The following is a 13,833-nucleotide window of genomic DNA, read 5'->3' as shown; positions in this document are numbered from 1 at the left end:
GACTGAAACGAAACGTGTGTTCAGAGAATATCGGTGGGCACATTCATATGCATTCAGAAGTGTATCAGATCTATTTGAACTGAAGAGTCAGATTGTGATCCATTAATGAATCAATGTTGTAAAAAGGATCATGTAATTTGTTAAAACGATCTGACATAAAGGAAGATAGCTTTTGTGTGGCTTGACTTAATTCTCAATTTGTTTGCATTTTTAAGAATCAAAATGTTTTCTTTTATCATGCAATTAAACTAATTAAGCTCTGTAGCTTTCAAGAATTAAAACGGATCATAAAAATGCTCCATATGACCTGAAATACAACATTCACTTCTAGTGAACTGTTAACCAACCAAAACTATTTGAATGGAAGAAATCAGATTCTGATTCAGTAATTCATTTTGTGAACAGGATCAAGTGATCCATTGAAAAGATCAGCTTTTTTTGTCATTTTGGAGCTTGACAGATATTCTTTAAAAATTTCCCTAATTTTCCACAGACAAAAGAAAGTTATTCCAGTATTGAAACAACATGATAATGAGTGAATAATGACAAAATCCTGAATTTTTCTGTAAACTAAATTTTTAATTCGTTCTGGATCAAGTTTGACACTTAATGTTAAAACTGAAGTATACTACACAGTGATGGAGAGCTTGTTATTCATAGCACTCAGGGTATCCAACTGGTTCTCTAAGGCCCCAGCATTAACAAATTAACTTGCCATGTGACATCCACAGCACAACTGAGCTATGACTGATGGTGATTATTTATCATTTATGGACTTGCTGAAGGAACAACATCACTAATACCACCCCTGGGTCCACTCTGGTCTTGATGAAGACCTAGCTCCCCGATATTAGAGACTGAGACCTCAGGGCCAACGCAGTAACTGGACCCTTTCCTGCCTGCTGGGTCATTAATGACAGTCCCATAGCACCTGTATACAGCCTAGTGGTTATTTATGTGGCTTACAGGACCCTGTCGCATTACTTCAGCCCTGTGGGTAGATTGAGGCCAAAGGTAGAATTTTAAATCTCGAGGACCAGCGTTCTCAGTCATACTTAATATTAGCCAGTCAAAGAGCAAAAGTAGAACTGGTCAGAGATCAGCGTCACCTCTGAGGCGTGGATTTCACCGGAATGGTTTTTAAAGAATGTATCAGTGTAAGCGTGTTATGCAGTGAAACATAATCTCAGTATTACAAGAAAATGATTTTGTGACTCCCTGGTCAAACAATATTAATATATTCAAATAATAATTACAAAAAGTAAAATGTAATCAAAAAAACAAAACATCAGTAACATTAGCAAGGATCAAGTGAGAATCAAGAATGGCGATATCAGACTGTTTAGCAAAGCCTAATAAGCTGCCTACAAAGACAGCATTTTTGGGCATAGCAAAAATATTAATAGCTCTATTTCTCAAAAAATACTGCACTTGTCTGTGACTGCCCAAATTATTCTCTTTATATGTTCTTTACTGACATGGAATGCGCCCAAAAATGGTGTCTAAATAGGCAGGGTAGGTTTTGACACACAGCCGAGATGTAGCCTAGGTATTTCCCACTCTTATCCAGAAGATGTCAGTGAATCTTCATGGAAGCTATATCCTAGACTTAAGGCCAGCAGGGTACTCTTTATTTTTTAAAGACAGTGCAATGCGATCCGACTTCATTATCATAATAACTTCTCTGCAGTAATTAGGCCTACTGCTTTGTCGACGCCAGAAGTTCTTTAGAAACTACTTAAATCGATAAACACGTGACATGGAAAATAAATAATTTACAAAAAGCAGTATTTGAATGTCTGCAGTCATATTTGGGATTCCAACAACAACAATACAGAAAAAATAAGAGTTGTAAATCCTTGGCGTAATTATGAACGTATATAGGCTAATATAATATACACTTTAATTTAATTTCGCTTTCAGAGTTTTAGAACTATTAGCTATTGTCCTAATATAATAACAGATACGGCTGTTTTAGTAGGCTACATTTGTAATATAAGTTTTAATACAAGCTGTGTAAATAAAACAAGTTGAATTTCGTTAAATCTTTTTTATTTCATTATTTTTTTCTTTTAATAATAGTAATTAGTTTATATTGTCAGCACTAATGTGTGATGTAAATATTAAGCTATATACACTTTCATTCAAATACTCTGCAGTAGCTATTTATGTAGCCTTGTAGTATTGAAATATTCCTTAACTTATTGTCTGTGAGACGAGTGAATATTATGAATGCGTTTGCGGATGCAAGTGACATTTAATAAACTGTAGCCTATATAATATTTTAGATTTCACATTATACACCTAGCGCATCTGTGCATCAAACCAATTAAATGGCCTACAGGAAATACAAATTTACCAAATATAGCCTAGCCCATATTTTAATTTCACTATAATACGAAATTAAGTGTTTCTGTGGATATTATTCAATTCAGCGCGCCCACGTGAAACACATATTCCATAAATATTCTAAATAAATGATTTGATTAGTATTTATTTTATTTTGCATTTGATTTTGTTGAATATTTTGGTTTCGTTTTTAAAAGTTTTATTAATCCTCAGATGCATTCTAAAGAATTGTATTGTGCCATCACTGCGCTTTAAATCAAATTTCCGTGTCCGACACGTGTCGCCTAATAAACGCTGCATCTTCGTGTTTCTCTTTCCCTGTCGGAACAGAAATATAGGGGTTATATGACAGGGAAGTGGTTCTTTGTGGTTTGGAGGCCGCGCGGCTCGTCATGTCACCGCCACACACACTGAGCGCGCGCCGCATGTGGCACAACTCTACTGCAAAGGCAGAGGAGACAGCGCGAGAGTATCTGCGTCTGTAAAGAGAATATTGAATTTCTATAAACAGGATTGAGCTTAGTTTAAATTTCCCTCGAAAAAGAATGTAAAACATCCGAGAAATAAACCGTGTTTAATGAAAACACACGAATGTTAAACACTTCGATCCGAAATAAAGAAAATAGGGTACATATGCAAACATTAACCAATATAAATTTGCATTTCTAAACAAATATAAGAAAAAAAATATTATATTATTTATATTAAATTACTTGTCCATTTTTTAGTAATAAGAACAGAATTGCTCATCATTTCGTTTTATATGCCTGCATGTTGTTTTTATGTGCCGATTACAGGCCAGAGTGTTTGTTTAAACGTCTCTAACTGTACGTATTTTTTTTCTTTTTTTTTTCCTTATGCATCTCGTTGATGTAACATTTCTGTATTGGTTACACATGTTACAAATTTCAAGTTGTTTGGAAATCTAAAATGTACCTTCAAACTGTGTAATTAATGTCAAGTAAAGAGAGAGTTGTCATTTACTCCAATACCGGTTTTAAAACTAGAAAGCAATGACATTTTAACATTTTGTGCATACATTTAGTGTAGTAATCAAACTCAAATGTTTCTGAAATGGACATTTAATTCAAAACAGCAAATAAAATGGGATAGATAGATAGATAGATAGATAGATAGATAGATAGATAGATAGATAGATAGATAGATAGATAGATAGATAGATGGATAGGTATAAAAGTGTGTGTGCGTTTTAGCTCAAATATATTTGCAAGTATAGGTCTAAAAATTGCATCAAAGTAGTCACAACCATTTATTTATTTATTTATTTATTTTTTACATTGTAAATTCTTTATATTAATCTATACCCTATATAAAGGCTTACAAATACTACTGTCACCTCAGAAAGGTGGTGGTCATTTATTACAGTAATTTTAGATCAGCTAATGAAGTTAGAAAACTCCCTAGTCTCCTTTATAAATAAATAAACACACTAATCCCTGCGTATACAGTCTAGGTTTTTGCTAACAAGATTTTTAATCTAATCTATAAATTTGATTAAATTTTTCAGTATTAAACTTCCTATTCATGTTATTTTAGTGAATTCTTGAGGTGCAGGAGGAGCTCTCACCTGCCACTCGTCCCGGAAGAGACGGACTAATGCTCATATTTAATGATTTTCACAGAACTCCTGGAGCATGACAGCCGGCCTAAAAATCTGCCCTCACTTCCACCACAAACCAAATCAATCAAAAAGGATATTAAAGGCAATGCGTCCCAGTCCTCGTGTTTGGATAAGCTTGATTTTCACAACTGGAAAGTGATAGCCATCTGCTCAGGCAGGCTGGAGGGATATCGAGTGCGAGCAGGTAACTGACAGCTATTAAAACCTCAGTCTGCTTCGTGACTACACCAGTCACACTCATGATTAAAAGAAGAACTGGACAGGGAAGGGAGGTGAATAGGATTTAGTCAGCGCAGGCACCTCATCCACACAAAAGACAGGCCTGATGAAAAAAAGAGAGCGGTGTGATGGAGATTGACAGGTGTCTGTCGCAGCACTGGAGTTTCAGGTTCGACTGATTTGTGGCCCTTAAAAAATCCCCAATCATCAAAAGGTAAGGATGACCTCGCGATGACACGTGACCCCATCAACGGCTCTGTCTAAGCCACATCTGTCATTTGCACAATGCTAACTCCGAGTCCTATTTTCATCATGTGTAGAGCTTGAAATTACAGGAAAGAGGGGAAGCTTCCCATGTCAAGTTCAATTACACAAAGCCTTTCCCATGCCAGTTCATTGTTTATTTTAAACAAAAAAGAGATGATTTTAACAACCCTGTTCTTGTTTTCTGTCATTTACTAGAAATATGCAACTTTGTGTGGCAATTTTTCCAATATACACAAAGAAAATGATCATATTTTATTAAAAATATATAAATATAATAATATATATTTTATAATATTATATAGTAAAATGTTACAAGCTGACTTGGGCTTCTTCTTGACATCTGTGTAACATTTGGCGCTTGTAGAAACATATCCAGATGCCACTGTAATTACTCTCACTTGTACTTTCTTTAAGTTCAGGCACTAAAAACTTTGCCATAATGTTGACCAAACAGCTTTAAGTGTTAAGTTTCTTTCGGTTCTTGATGACATCACTAACAAGCATCAAACTGCCTCTTGAGTTTGCTTGTGGAGCAAACTAAATGCTGTGTTGGCAAATTTACACCTTGAGTCTCATTCAAAGTAAATGAAAGGTAAGGAAAATATACACTCTTCAGAAAACTGTTTCAGTGTTTTGACCAAACCAGTGGTAATGATTACTCTTAAAAAAAAAAGTGTGTAAAAAAAAGGGGATGGCTTTATAATGAAGCCCCAGTGAAACGGAGATTGACAGAGCGCTTGGTTTGATATGGCTCTCTGGCTTTGCAGGTCTCCACCAGAACCAGAACTTCCCCATCTGTGCAACACCTAGTGAACCCAGACGGAAGCTATTGAGGTGGAAAATACAGGAGAGGACCTGACAAGATAAAGATATCAGGAGCAGACAAGGGCAAAGTAACATATTGATGGAGCGGGCCTCAGTTGGCTGACACCAGATACTTGCTATTTAAAAACAGTGGTTTCGCGTGCTCATGGATTTGCTGCTGCCACTGTCGTTCTCTTTCTCTTTCTCTCTAGCACTCTCTGTCTAAGTCTGAAGCTCCATCCCCCCTTGCTGTGTAAAGCTGCGACCCCCTTTTACAGTGTGTCAAACAGACAAATACTGTCACCCCTATAACCACTTTTATGGCCTCCTACAGGTCTCTTTCCCAGCTTTGTGAATAAGCTCTCCGGCTAATGGAATTTCAGGCTGCACTAGATTGTAAAAGCACAATAGAATATTTGTTTATCCAATTCACTTTAAGCACTAAGATTCAGTGGAGCATGAGACATGCAGAAACCTAGATAACTCCCTCTGGCTGTGTGCCACATTTTTTTTTTTTCGCGCAGTGATAGCGCAGGACAAAAGTAGTATGTGTTCCTATTTAAACTGAGGCCTTCTGAACAGCTGAGGAAGATTTAACATGCTAAAGGTGCAGTCATATTAACTAAATATCTGTGAAATATTGCTGGCTCCATTGTCTATTGTCAATAGTGTAGCGATGTATAAAGCTGAGCTCACACCAAACAGCTTTCTGTTGGTCAACATAGAGAATTCGACTGACTGACCACAACAATATCTGCATGTGAAAATCCATCCCTGACAAAAAATTCCCAATTGCATGGATTTCTACATAGATGACCAGATTTTGCTCACAAAAATTGAGTAGAAATAGCCCCACTTTAATGCTAGTGTTATACCATCTAACCATTCAACCCTATCTCATGATAAAACTGAACTATTTTACAAAGTGGCTACTTCGTAAAAATTCGTACAGTGTAATTTAGAGGAAAACATACAATTTTTTATTTGGGAAAACAAAGAAGTAAGCTAGAAGGTCCACCCCTAAATTGCCAGTGGAGCATAAGCAGATCGTATGAAAACCTATAAATGAGATTGTACGAATCAGCCATCAATTTCGCCAAAACGTAAAATACCTACAAATTGCCCTAAGAATGTGTTGATGAACCATCTTCTAACTTGAGTTCGTCTAACTTCAAAACAGATTATTGAAGTGAACTCCACTGAACAAGTGTGGAGTCCCTCTCATCTGTCACTCAACTTTGAGGCTCCGCCCCCGGGTGTCTGCGACTGGCTCCCCTGTCAGGGCAGCCTGGGTCTGATGGATGTTGGGGTCAGTGGTTCAGCTGTGGGGTTCAAGCCTGCAGGCTTGCAGCCTCTCCCTCTCTGCTGCCAGATCAAAACAAGAGGCAGTAACCCAAGCACAGCACTCAGCTGAGAAAACTCATAACTCTGGCCCCCTCAGCCCCCTCCTGCTCTCACCTCACCAACACCCAGCGTTAACACTTTCATTCCTCACCCCACCCTCAAATAGCACCAACTCACAGGCCCAAATAAATCAAAAGGTAAGAGTGTACCACAGGACGGCACATCAACCTCTTGTAGAAACTCCATTATTAAGGTCATCACTGTCTGTCGTTGGTAAATAATGGCTCTTGTGATGCCTACTGGCTGTTTCTTTAAATGGTTGATTCTAACCCAGTAGGGGTGTACTGGTTATGCTAGCTTTTGGGGAAATGTGACCAGGTAGACAACGTAAAGAAATCATTCCCCCCAAAATAAAAAAAATTGTCAATATTTACTCGCCCATGAAATGTTCCAAATCTATATGACTTTCTCATGCACAACACAAAATGAGATAATTTAATGAATATACAGTATAAGGTAAATTCAGTACAAATGCAATACATTGTGACTCACTTTAATGCTTAATAAAGCACCCAAGAGCTGTGTAGGGGGTAACACATTACAAATAATGCGAGTTACGTAATTAGATGACTTTTTTCAAATAACTAGTTAAGTAATGCATTACTTTTTAATTTACAAGAAAATATCTGAGTTACTTTTTTTGTACAAGTAACTCCTAGTTACTTTGTTTTCCCATTTATTTACTGACAGCTCTCCTGTCCCCAATGTTGAGAGGAATTGTAAGTACAGAGGTGTATTCTGTGTAAACATTCAATCCAGAATGGTTTGACCTGCACTCTCTACTGTACAGACGTGAATTTACATTTCCTTCAGCCAGAGGCTTATTCATTTCACTTTTGGTGCTTTTACGTTTGCCAAAATATAACTTTTATTTAGATTCATAACAAACAAGCCAGCCCAACCCAGATTTAAAAAGTAACGCAAAAGTAACGTAATGCATTACTTTCCATAAAAGTAACATAATTAGTTACTTTTTTAGGCAGTACGTAATGCATTACTTTTAAAAGTAACCTTCCCCAACACTATGCAATAGTTTTGGTAAAAAGTACCAGTAATTTACTGTGCACCAACATAATAGGTGCATTCTGCCACCTACTGGACTGGAGTGTGAAATAAAATATTGCAGTTCTCAGAAGTGTATGTCATCATAGTTCGGTAATCAACATTATATAGTGGACAAAACAAATATAATTTTTGAATGTCCATTTGTTTCAGTAGAAAAAGAAAAAAATCCACAATAGCATTTCTATAAGAAATATTGAGAGATTATGAATTTGCTTTCACTCCCTTGGCCATTCTTTTAAAAAACACTCATGCAGCATTAAGCAGTTTTCTGTAATTTAATGCCAAGGTAATATAACACAAAATATGGTGTATAGTGTCAAATTTTTCACATTTTAAAAAACTGCAAAATCACAGCCTGTGAAAAAAATGTCACAGTCTGGGATGCAACTGTTGAAATTACTTAAATATTGGGTTGTTTTCCACCAAAACCGTTCAGAACACAAAAACAATCACATATATATGGTCCTTAATGTCCTTTCCCAATCTCATTCCTGTTGCTTGTCTCTCACCAAAAACTGCTGTCTAATTAGACAAAAAGGGCACAAGATATAAAAAAAGAACGAAAACTTACACTTGATTGGTATGCTTTAAAGAAACTGAGCTTAGCTGGCAAAGGTGAAGCTTAGAATTGGAGTAAAGCTCACAATCACAGGGAAAGTTTGACACTTTGTAGAAGTTTCCGACTATTACAATTATGAGTATTACTGTCACCCCTGACCATGCCAAGAGAGAAGGTGGAAATGGCAGCAATCAGGCCCCATTTTCCTCAAAGCACGAAGCTGAAGGCTGGACACATCCCACAGACACCTTTCTCCATTATGACTGAAAACACACACTGTATCTACCCTCTGACAGATGGAGACAAGTCAGCCGGGCCCACAGCAATGTTACCAAAATTGTGCTGGGATTGTCTAACAATTAAGATATCAAAAGAGATCACTCTAGCTTATTGACAGCTGTTTCAATTGTTTGCACCTGTTTCTCTTGTGTGCACATGTGTCTGGAGTGGATTATGTTGACTCGTGCTGGCCACATTTCACCTTTCCACAAGTGATTTACCCCTGAACCATCTTCTCAACCCTACCCAGTGATGGGAATCTAAGGAGAATGTGCCGCAGCTAACTGCGGCATTAGTCTATTGTCTACACTGACAATTGTCGTTCCATGGGAGTGTGACAATGTTTACATTAGTTGTTGTGGCCTTTAAATAGATGCTCTATTTTGTCGGAGCAACCTGCTCCTGTTGTCACAGTCGAAAAGCAATTCATAGGTATCACTTGCAGAGTGGCATGCATTGTCATCCACAGGAAATGCTCCTGGGGTTGTGACCATTTCGGTTAGCTGAACTGACCGTTGGTCAGAGGAGCCGTTTCACACCCTTTTCGACAGTATGTTTCCTCTTTGCTGGGAAACGACATTGAAATTCCATTGGATCCAGCAGAGTGCATGTCTCTTAATGGAGAAAGAGAGAGCTCTATATGTAAAGAGAATAGGAGAGGGGGTTGTCGAATCCCAGGGGTCTTTTTTTACATTTGTGATTGACTTTTCAGCACACTTGCAGAGGATCTTGATAAGCCTGTGAAAGCTGAACTCTCAGACAAGGCTGGAAAGATAAAAAGACTCATTGTCCTACTGGCTGCCGGTGCCCAGTCCCACTGGAAGCCACTCTAGTTCCTGGGTAGATGGGGAAGAAACAAAGTAGAGCTAATAGACCAATCCAAAGCCCAGCACAACAAACCTGTTATTCTCTCTTTTTCCTTCTCACTGAGCAAATCACACTGTTCCAAAGACACCTGGCCAGGTCTGCTGAGTTACTGAGCACAAATAAATATTTGATTATCCCCCGATATTCTTTTATTGACAAATACAAACAGTCAGAACTCATTCAGGCCAGTTTGGGAAAAATCTAGTTTTTAAACAAGTTCTTTTGGTATTCATTTTGGTTTATATGGTTTAGAAAAACATACCATTTTCAAGAAAAGCTTACTTTTTTTTTTTGTCTCATGTGGGTTAACAATAGAGTGAAAATTTACCTATACCCTGAATATGCATAAGTATATCCTAAATATTTATATATAGGAATAAAGTTTAAAGACGTTTTCAATGTAAAAGGTTTTTAAACATAGATAGAAACATTACTAATTAAAAAAACAAACCTTATAAATTTTTCTAAATGCAAATGAGTAAATAATAAATATGATAATTTTTTGAGCACCACATGACATTTTACAGTCTGATCTAACCTGTCCAAATCAGAAAAAGGGTGACAGTTTCTGTATTTTTTAGAGACTTATTGACCTTGACATCCAGTCACAAATGTCTGCAGGGGTCCTTATCATTTCTTATTTTAAATATAAATAGTATTAATCAGTTTTGTTAAAATATTTGATTTATATATATAAAATAATAATAATAATAAAAGATCACGCCAAACTACTTTTCTTTTCAAGAATTGAATTCTGATACTTAGACAGTTGTGCCATTTTGCCCTCCAAAAAATACCACATCGCATGAAATACATTTATTCCATGCTAAGTATACTAAAAATATATTTACCTAATAAAAATACCCTGCAAGTACTTTTAGAATACTAAACTGGTATACCTAAAGTCTGCTAAATTGGAACAACTAATTTTGTACTTAATGCACTTTTTAATGCAGGCCAATTGTGCAGAAGTAGTGCTGAAGTCTAACTAAAGATATACTGAAGTATATTTGATTGTGCTAAAGTGAAACTATTGCAAGTATACTTCAGGAACACTTTAAATATCTTGCATTTAAAGAACGATATTATACAATGATCATACAATCTTCATGTTTTATGCTTAATTTTAACAAATGTGCATTGTGCACAAGTAGTACCCCAAATAAAGTTTAATGATAATTTTTTTAATCAGTAAGTCTTGAGCGATGTATCAGTATATCAAGATATTAATAGATTTCAACTATAATATGCATTTTGAATATATTACTTTTTTATTTATGTATTTTTTTTATTTTACTAGGGACATAATACATTTTTAATACAGAAATAAAAAATGCTGATCAGACAAAAGGTGTGTTCAAGTCAATGTATGTAAGAATATCATATTTAATGTATTTTCTGAATAAAAAGATTTGATAAAAAGTAGCATCACTTTATTGACCCAGATAGAGAGTCATTGCTAAGACTTGGATTTCTGCTGAGTGTGTTGAAGGTCTGTGAATGAGACAAGCTGGCTGTTTGCGTACGTGAGTGTGTGTATTGTTAACGGACAGGTGGCGAGCATCTTTGCCTTTTGTCCATGAGTCTCTGTCTGTGGGGGATAGCAGCTCCAGCTGGCCAGAGGACATAATCACCTGGCTGTTAGTCGCTGACGTTAGATCAGACTCGCTTGCTCTGCCTCACCAGCTGTAGGCTCTCGGGAATGCGGTAAACAGTCCCTGGTTGCCTCCTGTCGGTGTGTACAGGATAGAAGAAGGGGGGTGTTAGGACACAAAGACAGGACAGAGTAACACTGAGAGAGTGGGTTTTTTTCAGTCTTGAAAGAGAGCCAAGAGTCAGAGGGGCAGTTTCCTGAGACCAATAGCTTCCTGTGGGCACCTCATTCCTGAGATGAACTCCAAAGCCATCCTAAAAAACTGAAAGAGAGAACACAAAGATATTGGCAGTGTCAGGGTTGGTAGGGAGTAAGATGCTTGGCCTTAGTACCCGTCTCACTTATTTACCCATGCTTCCCCTCAGCCCTCTGAATCAGATGTTATTCTGCTCATTGTCAATAAAACTATTAGAAGATTTAAACACTGTATATGCATTTCCCTAGTGGCCCAGATTAAAAGTGTCCTATGGAAATTCTGATGTTAATCGTATTCTGTTTGTATATTTACAAACTAATGTTTTCCAGACACTTTCCTATGGAAGAATGGACTTATGCAAACAGCTTGTATAGTATAGTATAGTATAGTATAGTATAGTATAGTATAGTATAGTATAGTATAGTATAGTATAGTATAGTATAGTATTTTTGTTTTTTGTTTGTTTAAAATATACTAGTAGTGAACATTTGAAGTGGATCAAGACCTTTCATCAAACTTGTCCTAAAACCTAAAACAAAATGCATTCTTGTTTTATACGACAACTCTGATGAATGTTTTTGATCCAATTCAAATGATGACTACTGTATATACTAAATATACGATATGATATGATACTATACTATACTATACTATACTATACTATACTATACTATACTATACTATACTGTACTGTACTATACGATATGATGCGATACTATACTATACTATACTATACGATATGATGCGATACTATACTATACTATACTGTACTGTACTATACGATATGATGCGATACTATACTATACTATACTGTACTGTACTATACGATATGATGCGATACTATACTATACTATACTATACTATACGATATGATGCGATACTATACTATACTATACTGTACTGTACTATACGATATGATGTGATACTATACTATACTATACTGTACTGTACTATACGATATGATGCGATACTATACTATATTATACTATACTGTACTATACGATATGATGTGATACGATACGACACTATACTATACTATAAATTAAACTATATAGATATATAATTATAACTATAATTATTATAATTGTTTAAAATAATTTCATTTAATAGTTTAAAAATAATAACAGGTAAACAGTTAAAAATTGTTTATAAAATCAGTAATATGAAAATATATAACAAAAATATTTGCCGTATTTATATTCATTTATTTTTATATATTATTGTATTATAATTATTTACAATATTTTTTTTAAATAGTAATATATTATTCTTGTGTTTCTCAGAAATAGGAGCCACTGTCTTTAGTTAAAATAAATATTTTATTAAACTAGTTTCCATATTAAAATGAATTACTTAAACTAAAATACATTTAAATAAAGGTTTAAAGCTATAGCAGGGAAAATGCTCTGGCAAAGTTCTTGTTTGCCAGCAATCAGCAATAGATGCCATGTCAGACAGGTAATAGTAGCCAATCACCTGAGAGAACTATTAAGTCACATGACTTTTTTGATGCGTATCTAAGAATTTAATTGTTAAATGTGATTTAATTTCAGTTTATACACATAATACAAAAGCTGTACATTTTTATGTGAACTATCCTGTGAAAATATATTTTTATGATATTTATTATATATTTTTATAGGGGTATACAATGTGTGTTCTTTGTGAATTGGCTGTTTTATTACAATGACAGGCAACAACTTTAGTGCCACGGCACATGTCAGACATTTTCAGGGCCCTTTCCATTGTGCCATATGTCATCTCAGGCTGCTGCTTAGGAATTAATGCTATTAATGGCACGAAGGCCTCCTCAGAACCCTTCTACTGGATAATTGATCACATAATGACACATGAAGTGGTTCAGGTTTTAGGCTTGGATGGCGTTACTTGGTGATATCCAAATAGGATGCTTTCCTGAACCAGAATTTGCCTCTAAAGTACTTAAATAATTGAGTTGGAACTGTCACCTGCATTTCTAATCATGAATCATTTCTTAGGTTTGCGCTGCGTTTATAATTATCGTGGGATCCCGGGAGAAGCGTGTACAAAATGTATGCCTTCGGAAAACTCTATAAACTGATCGTGTGACTATCAACATTAGTACTAATGGAAAGTCCAGCGAGACAAAAAGAGAGATGTCAAACATTCATGATAATAATTCTGGAAGTGGAGAAACAAACAGAGTTGGGCAGTAATTATGGCGAGAGCGCTCTGAAGAAACCAATCCAGTAAATGAGAAAAGTAATAAGCATTCTTCGCTGGCATGGCCGTGTTTATAGGAAAGCAACTCGTGCATGTAAAGAGAGAGGAATGGAAGTTTTTGTGGAACAAAGCCTTTTAACGGCCCCTTTCTTCCTTCGGAGAAAATCTTTCCACATGGCGGTCGCTCATCGCCAGGCAACTTGACATCCTGACCTCTAACATTTAATTTATTGGTCTTCATTTTATTTGAATGTGAAGAGCCTTTTGCTCTCTTAAATTAATCCAGGTTAATTTGGCCAGGCCTCCTTCCCACCCAGTATGAATGG

Source organism: Cyprinus carpio, unplaced genomic scaffold, assembly GCF_018340385.1.
Source record: "Cyprinus carpio isolate SPL01 unplaced genomic scaffold, ASM1834038v1 S000006820, whole genome shotgun sequence".
NCBI lineage: Eukaryota > Metazoa > Chordata > Actinopteri > Cypriniformes > Cyprinidae > Cyprinus > Cyprinus carpio.
This window is presented reverse-complemented; position numbering follows the sequence as displayed.